Below are 9,014 nucleotides of genomic sequence, written 5' to 3'. Positions count from 1 at the left end.
TCGGAGCGCTGCGGACGGGGAGGGAATGGGTGCGGCCGGTGCTCGGTGCCTCGGGCAGCTGCCCTCGCCGAGGGAAGGGACTAGGGGTGTTCGGGCCTGCGCGTTTCCCTTGGTAGAGTCACTGTTAGTCCCTCGCTGAGAGCCCGAGCCCAGCCCTGCCGCCTGGTGGCCGCGCCCGCCTTGGCGCTCTGTCCGCCGGCTTGGGTACCGACCTCGCAGTTCTGTTTCTGGGACCAGGGTGGCACCGCCCCGGGACCACAGACCCCCGGTCCCGAGCTCGAGCCTCACTTCGCCTGGAGTCCAGGGTCCAGCCCCGGGCGGCTGGGCGGCTGGGCGGTGGGCGCGGCCGAAGCAGCAGGACTGGCCGGCGCGGTGACCCTCCCGCCAAGGGCCAGGCCCGGCGGGCTCGTCCCTCAGGCGCGGGGCGTCGAGGTGTGGCGAGGCCAGATCTAGGCTGGGTGTCGGGTCCTTTCGCTGGGCTCAGACCCAAGCATCCAGTCCTGCGCGGGCGCCGACAAGGTTTACTGTTGCTGTTTCAGCAACTCCCGAGCATTCTCACCCTTTCAACTTCTTAGGCTCAGGAGGTTTTGTATTTTAGGGTTTCTAGCGTGTTGCCGATAAAGGGCTTGTTTGAATGTCGAGGGGAAGGAAGTAGGAAAGCATTTCTACCTAATGGAGGGACATGTTATTGCCTGGATGTGTGCCGCGTCCCTTCATATCTTAAAACCTAATCCCCACTGTGTTGCCATTTAGAGGTGGGGCCTTTGGGACCAGATTAGTCATGAGGGTGGAGCCCCACGAATGGGATAAGCGCCCTGATAAGAGACCCCAGGGAGCTCCCGTGGCCAAGACTGTCCTCTGTGTGCAGGAAGCAGCTCTCATCAGACGTGGAACCTGCCGGCCCCTTGATCTTGGCCTGCCCTGCCGCCAGGACTCCAGAAATAAATAAACCCCTGCTGTTTAAGCCACCAGCCTGTGGCGTCTCCTTGCAGTCTGCTCTACAGACAGGCGGCCAGAGGCCGGAGGAGGAGTGAGTGAAGGAGCAGGAGCACAATTCTGCCCCTCCTTCCCATTTGCCCTGTTTCACCACAGAAAGGGACTGAACAACTCGGGACCTTCTTTTAAAATTCTCATTACAAAAGCAGGATTTGTTTATTATGGGAACTTTGGAAACAGAGGCTTTTTTAGCCTCTCCATTAAAAATTGCAACTTTTGCCCAAGCCAGTTTGGCTCAGTGGTTGGAGCATCAGCCTGCAGACTGAAGGGTTGGGGCTCCATTCTGGTTAGGGGCACCTACTAGGATTGCAGGCTTGATCCCCAGCCCCCAGGGTGCAACCAATCCATGTGAGACGTTTCTGTCTCTCGTCTCTGCCCCTCCCTTTCCACTCTATCTAAAGATCAATGGAGAAAATCGGGTGACGATTAACAACAAAAATTGAAACTTTTTTTCTCAAGGCACTTCTTATCCCCTTCCTCACTTTATTTTGTACCATCTGACATATTGGTATTAACATAAAAACATTCAAACCTGCAAAGAATTTTTTGTGAGTTTATTTGAGCCAAACTGTTGACAATTGCTGGGAACCAGAACCTCAACGAATTGAGATAATGCTCTGGAGAATGGTGGGTTACATCTATATTTATACACTAGAGGCCTGGTGCACGAAATTCGTGCACTTGGGACAGGGATCCCTCAGCCCGGCCTGCACCCTCTTGCAATCCGGGAGCCCTCGGGGGATGTCCGACTGACCGCTTAGGCCCGCTCCCTGGCAGTGAGACATCCTTAGCACTGCCGCAGAGGCAGGGGAGGATCCTGCCACCGCTATGAGCCTGGCTTCTGGCTGAGTGGTGCTCCCCTTGTGGGAGTGCACTGACCACAGCTCTGCATTGAGCGTCTGCCCCCTGGTGGTCAGTGTGTGTCATAGAGATTGGTCATTCTGGTCATTCTGGTCATTCCACCATTTGGTTGATTTGCCTATTAGCCTTTTATTATATAGGATTGCAATCAAAGGCAGGGATGTAGGTGGGTTACATGAAATTCATTGGTGATAGACTAGAGAGGTGGGAGAAAGCAAAGTGGGGAAACTCCTGGGATTGGATAAAAGGTAAAATGATAGACACATACTTAGGTGGGTGCAGGAACAATTAACATGATAACAATGTAGGAATTTGTGGTCTCTGTCCTAGCGCCCAGGCACATTAGGTTGTGCCCTGAAAAGGGGTCCAGAAAAAGGGAAGTTACAAGTGACCCAGACATTTCAAAGGGTATGTTATAGCTGCAAAAAGACACACAGGCTCAGTTAAGGTAAAGGTGGACCTTGTCAGTGAAGATACCGGCCTAGGATATAACCACCCACCATAACTGCTTTTAGTTAAAGTTTAATTTCAGACCATCCTCTGTGGTGACTTTAGGTCTCTGAGTTTTCAAGACCGCCAAGCAGGCCTCCCCTGAGCTTGTCAGGTCAGCATGTGGCCCTTCAGTCCACATTGGGGGATTCAGTTAAGTAATTTGTTTATGGTCTGGCTCTCCCAGGCCAGTGTAAGTTGCATGAAGGTGGTGATATTGTCTATTTACTGCCATATTCCTAGTGCTTTGTAGTGCCTGGTATACAGTTGGCACTCAATAATTATTTGTTACATGAATGCATGAATGACTTTTCCATGAAGCCTGCACCTCCAGCCGACCCTTAGAGAGAAACATAGGCATGTGCCCTGACCTGGAATTGAACCCACAATCTTCTGGTGTACGGACGACACTCCACCGTCTGAACCACCCAGCCAGGGTGGTGCTGTAAACACTGATAGTCACATTTGCCTCCCCAAGAGCCCAGCAGGTGATGTTTCTGCAGCAGTCCACGGGAGCCCATCGGCATCGCCCACAACGGGGGCTGTCCTTAGTCTTCAACGTTTGCTAGTCTCAGGCATTTCATTTTCGTGTTGATTTGCATTTATCTAATTATCAGTGCGTTTTCCTATTTACTCATTTGTTTTTAACGGCTGAAACTTTTTCTTTGAAAACTGCTATTTCTTACCTTTTGCCTGTTTTCCTGTTAGATTGTCATTTTTTCTCCTTAGCTTATACTAGCATAAGCATTTTAAAAATAAAGCAGTAAGGTCTTTGCTGCCATGCATGTTGTAAATGTCTTTTTCATTTCACATCGGTCTTTGGATTTTGTTTAACTTTTATTCTATAGAGAAAAACTGTACAATTAAATTTCTCAGTTTTAAAAAATATATATTTTTATTGATTTCAGAGAGGAAGGGAGAGGGAGAGAGATAGAAACATCAATGATAAGAATCATTGATTCGCTGCATCCTGCATGCCACACACTGGGGATCAAGCCTGCAACCTGGGCATGTGCCTTGACTGGGAATCCTGGTTCACTGGTCAACACTCAACCACTGAGAGCCTCGCTGGCCAGGCTAAAGTTATCAGCTTTTTATTCTTATTAGGAAAGTTTTTTCTACCTCATTCATGAAACCTTTTTGAAACTTTATGCTTTAGTTTATATTTAACTCCTTGATACCTGTTAACTCTTTTGATAATTTTATTTATTTATTTATTTATTTATTTATTTATTTATTTATTTATTTCCATTGATTTTTAGAGAGTAGAAGGGAAGGAGGGAGGGGGAGAGAGAGACACATCGATTGGTTGCCTCCTGCATGCGATGGGATCAAACCTGCAACTCAGGTATGTGCCCTTGACTGAGAATCGAACCTGTAGCCCTTTGGTGTGTGGGCTGATGCTCTAACCACTGAGCACACCTATCAGGGCGATAATTTTTATTTAAATCTTTGAGGCACCAAACTGAGGGAATGCACTAAGTATTGAGCTCCCCCCGCCCCGCCCCCCCAAACAGTTTGTCAGTGAATTTGTGTTTTTCCTCCTTTTAAGTGTTGCCTTCACCATGAACTAAAATGCCATTTGTATTTGGGTCTGTTTTTTGATTTTCCATTGTTTCAATGATGTCTATTTTTTTCTCCAGTATAAAACCGGTTTTAAATTTTGCTCATGCCTGGGTATTACTATGCAAAAACATTACCTTTTTCCTTACCCAAACATCACAGCCTCACAAGCACCCAGAACGCAGGCCCTCGGGGCACGTCTGAGCAAAGTTCTGTGGGAGAAGCATTAAGGTGTGCCCACCTGGCACAGAGCACAACGGGGAGATGTGCCAGGGTGCAAACAGCGTGTTCTGCAGATGCCTGATTGGGAAGGAATGCTCTGCATGCACTTCAAACTCAAGCTGGGCAGGCACTGTGCCAGGGCCCACATTGGGGGCGAAGTCTGATTTCATTCAGAAAAGCAGTGTATCTAGTGACCGGCTGATAAGTCCTATTTAAGTAGTTACAGTGTAACCAAGCTACTTTGGGGCAAAAGGAGAAAGGGTGTGTGGTAAAACCTGGGCCGTCTCACACCCTCCAGAAGTGGCTCCGTTTTCGGGAAAGAGTGAAGCGCTTAACTAGCACGAGCGTGTTTCCTTCTTACTATTTAGGATGGCTCGCTCTCTCATGCGCATCACAACCACCCCTCTCTTGGTTCCAACATTTTCACTAGTGCAGCTGGGGCACAGCTGCCACGTAGGCCTGCTGCCGGGAGCCAGTGCTCCTGAGCCCTGTCTGTCGTTGGCTTTTCTGGTGGAGCCCCTTACCTCTCTACATCAGGGGTTTGCTGCTTCTGGGTGTCAGTGCAGATACTGTTTCTCAACTCTGTACTGTGCCAGCTGGCTTTCGTCACCCTCCACCCCGACTCCACCCCACCCCACCCCCATCTATACAGTGAAAGAACCTTCCCATCTTCTTCCACGATGACCTGTGTCCAGTCAAATCAATTATTTAGGTCCCCCTGTCTTTCTCTAGAGGCGGCATCTCTTGACACCCGACTTGTGACCTTTGTACTTTACACTTTGCCCTGCCAGTCCGCCCCCTTTCACTTCTCTGCATCTTTCAGGAGTGTTTTAACTTCACAAAATGGAGACTGATAACATCTACCTGTCCTGTAAGCATGGTACCTCCCCAGTGGTGTGGTAACGGAGATCACAGGCCTAGTTAGGCCTCCGCCGGGTCTGAGCGCCGGGCCCTGTGGAGGCTTCAGGGTCGCAGGAGGCAAAGACGGTTCCCCCAGGAGCAGCAGCTTCTCCACGGAGCAAGTTCTCAGCCGCCAGCTGTCTGCCCCCTGCTTCTTTGCAGGGACTCCTCGGCCCTTCACGGTCATGTCACTCTTCCGAGGCCTGGCTTCCATGATATTCTCCCCGGGACTTAGCCTCACTGGGCCCGCAGCCTTCCTGGAAATAGCCAGGTGGGTGTGCAGGTCCTGCCCCCACCCCCCCGCCGCCCCTGCTGCGTGCTCCGGGGCCTGATCCGGCTCCAGCTCCTGTCTCCTCCCGTTGCCGGTGCCCTGGCTTCATCAGTGAGCCTCCTCTGCAGCTGCTACCTGCTCAGGCTCTGGCCATGGGTCCTTTTCTCACCTCTGTCCCCAGGGCTGTGCTTGGCCTTAAGAGCCTCTGTGCACTGTGACATGCCCAGGCCGTCCTGGTGCTCACACGGGGTGGCGGTCTCATCCCCGGAGGCCTCTGCTGTGCTCACTGAGCGTCACGCCCCCAGGGGAGGGGGGAGGTGTGACAAGGAGCAGAACCCAGGTGATCCTGGAGACACTGGACTGTCCGTCCATCTCGTGGAAGTACCTGTGAACAGGTGGGTGGCATGTCAGGAAATAGCCTGACAGCAGGTGATTGATGGGTCCTGCCTAGCGCTGCTCCTCGGAGGGCAAAAGTGGTGTGAGATCCTGTGTGTCAAAAGTGGGAGGGGCCCTAGGGGACCTCCTGGGCACCCCCTTTGTAGGGGCAGCATGGTTGTTGTGCAGGCCATGGTGAGGCCTCCCCAGAGGTGTGAAGGGTCAGAAGGTGTTGCTGTCACGGGGCCAGAGGTGGCCAACACCCACCCCCTCCCCAGGCTAACAGTTCAGGAGGCCAGAGGGACAGGTCTGAAATGGATGGTGCCAGTGCAGGTGTGAAATGCCCGGAAAGGTGCCTGTGTAGTGCAGGTGGGGATGCCAACTCTGAGCAGCTCTCTCCTGATCGCTGAGTCCCCAGCTCTCTCCAAACTACTTCATCCCTCCTGTGCTGAACCCCCAGGCTTGCAAAACCCTTTTCAGGAACCTCCTCCCAGGCCTGGTCTAAAGTGTGGGAGTGGCCAGTACTCAGCAGGTGGCAGCCACCGCCTCTGGGAGGGAACTGGCTGGAGGACTGGAGGAGGAGGAGAGGTGTGAATACAAACCTCTTTGCTTCACCCACTAATGTATTTAAAGACACAGCCAAGAATTCCCAAAACATTCTTTTTTAAAAAAGATATATTTTATTGATTTTTTACAGAGAGGAAGGGAGAGGGATAGAGAGTTAGAAACATCGATGAGAGAGAACCATCCATCAGCTGCCTCCTGCACACCCCCTACTAGGGATGTGCCTGCAACCAAGGTACATGCCCTTGACCAGACTCGAACCTGTGACCCTTCAGTCTGCAGGCCGATGCTCTATCCACTGAGCCAAACCGGTTAGGGCCCAAAACATTCTTTACAATGTTGGAGGACCTCAAAGGACAGGCAGTGTTGCATAGAGGAGGAGCTGCAATAGAAGACAGAGTCGGGGTGCCCTGCAGGATTGTCAGGGTGCACGGGTGTCTGCAGGTACCCAGCCAGCTCCTAAAGTCTGCTTCATAGCTGCAATTGTCACACTAAGTGGACAAGGGGACGAGGGACTGCCTTTCAGGGTAGTGGTCTGAGTGTGCGTGTGCACACTGCTCTGAAGGCAGTCCCGCCATCTGCTCCGATCCCAGCTTCACACTCAGACATGTGATCAAGGCAGAGGCAACGCAGGAGAGCAGCTGGGGTTGTGGTTTCCCATCTCCTCTGACCATTTTCTCACAGCACGAAGTGGATTTTGCATTGCAATCCAGTATACACACACAGATTCACACACACTGCGATTCAGGGAAGTCGTTGGACCTGGGGGAGTGACCAGCTCAAGGCTGTGACAGTCCCCAGAGGACAGAGCTTGCTGGTTTGGAACTGAGTGGCCGAGGAGATGAGAGGAAACTTTGCAAATATACTCTAGGAAACTTTTTATTACATACACGAGGGCCCTGAGTCAGCAGACATTTGCATTACAGCCAGAATACCCGTTCAACCAAACGCTTTAGGTATTTGCCAAAGAAACTGAGCCACAGTCTCTCACTCAGTCCTGCTAATCCCGTGGGATTTAGGCAGACCTACCTTACCTGCCTGCCCCTTCATTCCTACAAAGCATTTATACTTATACCAGAGGCCCGATGCACGAAGATTCATGCAAGAATGGGCCTTCCTTCCCCTGGCTGCCAGCCCTGCCTTCGCTTTAGCCCGGAGCCGCCTTTCCGCCTTCCCATGCTGCTCAGAGGCCCCATCTTTTTTTGGGTTAATTTGCGTACTCACTCCTGATTGGCTGGTGGGCGTCGCAAAGGTATGGTCAATTTGCATCTTTCTCTTTTATTAGTGTAGATTCTGCTATCTGAGGCTCACATGCCATCCCAGGCATGATAAAAGGTTTTATTCCCTTACAGTAAAATCAGTTTAACATTTATTTCTCTGAATGTAATACCCAGGCCACTGCGTGTCTGGTTTTCTTTGACAAACTCCCCTTTCCTGTCCTGTATGTGAACTTCCACAGCTGCACCAGATGCCAGCTCCTTCTGGAAGCTTCTAGGGCTGCGGGGTGCATGGAGGCTGGTCGTGGGGTGCGTGGAGGCTGTCGTGGGGTGCGTGGAGGCTGGTCGGTAGGGTGCGTGGAGGCTGGTCGTGGGGTGCGTGGAGGCTGTCGTGGGGTGCGTGGAGGCTGGTCGTGGGGTGCGTGGAGGCTGGTCGGTGGGGTGCGGGGAGGCTGTCATGGGGTGCGTGGAGGCTGGTCGGTGGGGTGTGTGGAGGCTGGTCGGTGGGGTGTGGGGAGGCTGGTCATGGGGTGCATGGAGGCTGGTCGGTGGGGTGTGGGAAGGCTGTCGTGGGGTGCGTGGAGGCTGGTCGTGGGGTGCGTGGAGGCTGGTTGTGGGGTGCGTGGAGGCTGGTCGGTGGGGTGCGTGGAGGCTGGTCGGTGGGGTGCGTGGAGGCTGGTCGTGGGGTGCGTGGAGGCTGGTCGGTGGGGTGTGGGGAGGCTGGTCGTTGAGGTCTGATAAATGAAAGAAGAGCAGGAGTTCGGGAGGCGATGCCTATTCCATCTGCCCTAAGGCTTAGCTTGCAGAGAGCCATGTGGAGGGATGCAGGGTGCAATCAGCACACACACCAACTGCCCAGGTGCGGGCGCAACACAGGCGCTGAGGCCATACTCCTGGGGTCACTAGACAGTAATCGCCTTGCTTGTACCCTCGCATGAGTGGAAGCCTGCAGTGTAATTCCCTAAATGCAGAGCTAGTGACCGGAAACATCCTTGCGGGGGCGGGGGTGTGGGGGGGGATCAGCTGTCCGAAAAGAGAAGGAAGAGTCTGGAAGCGCAAGCGAACCAGCGGCCACCCGCGCTTAGATCAGAGCCTGCCTGCCGCTCCCAGCGCCCCCTGCTGGCGACTCCCGAGGCGGTGAAGAACTCGGCGCGGGGCTCCTCGGAGGTTCGACCCACCTCTTGCAGCTCCAAAAGGAAACAAGAGGAACTCTCCAGGGACCAAGGGAGACCTGCAGGGCAGAGCTGCTCACGCGAGTGACAGGTTGGAGCGGGTGCCTGAGACCCAGCAGAGGCCCGCAGAGCCCACGGCATCCATCTGCAGCAGGAAAGGAAGGCCTTTCCTTTCGTTAATAAAGTTCCTGGAGAGGTAACTCCGTACAGGCCGCTCAGTTCAGCATCCTCCGTGGACACCAGAAACAAGCTCCATAAGGAAGTTAGCAGCCTAGTTTGGGCTGCGTGGGGGCTGCAGGCCGACCCCTGTGAGAAGGGAGGTTCAGCCGGCACCGGGTCAGGAGAGGGTAACAGAGATTTGAAAAGTACACAGATGCCACACAG

At 53.1% G+C, this 9,014-nt stretch overlaps 1 protein-coding gene across 2 annotated transcripts in view; it reads left to right on the top strand.

The window, feature by feature from the left end:
* RXRG (retinoid X receptor gamma) overlaps positions 1–9,014 on the top strand; it is a 159,127-nt gene that overhangs the window by 4,603 nt on the left and 145,510 nt on the right. The window lies entirely within an intron of this gene.

This window comes from Plecotus auritus (genome assembly GCF_963455305.1).
Source record: "Plecotus auritus genome assembly, chromosome: 12".
Taxonomy (NCBI): domain Eukaryota; kingdom Metazoa; phylum Chordata; class Mammalia; order Chiroptera; family Vespertilionidae; genus Plecotus; species Plecotus auritus.
This window is presented reverse-complemented; position numbering and strand designations above follow the sequence as displayed.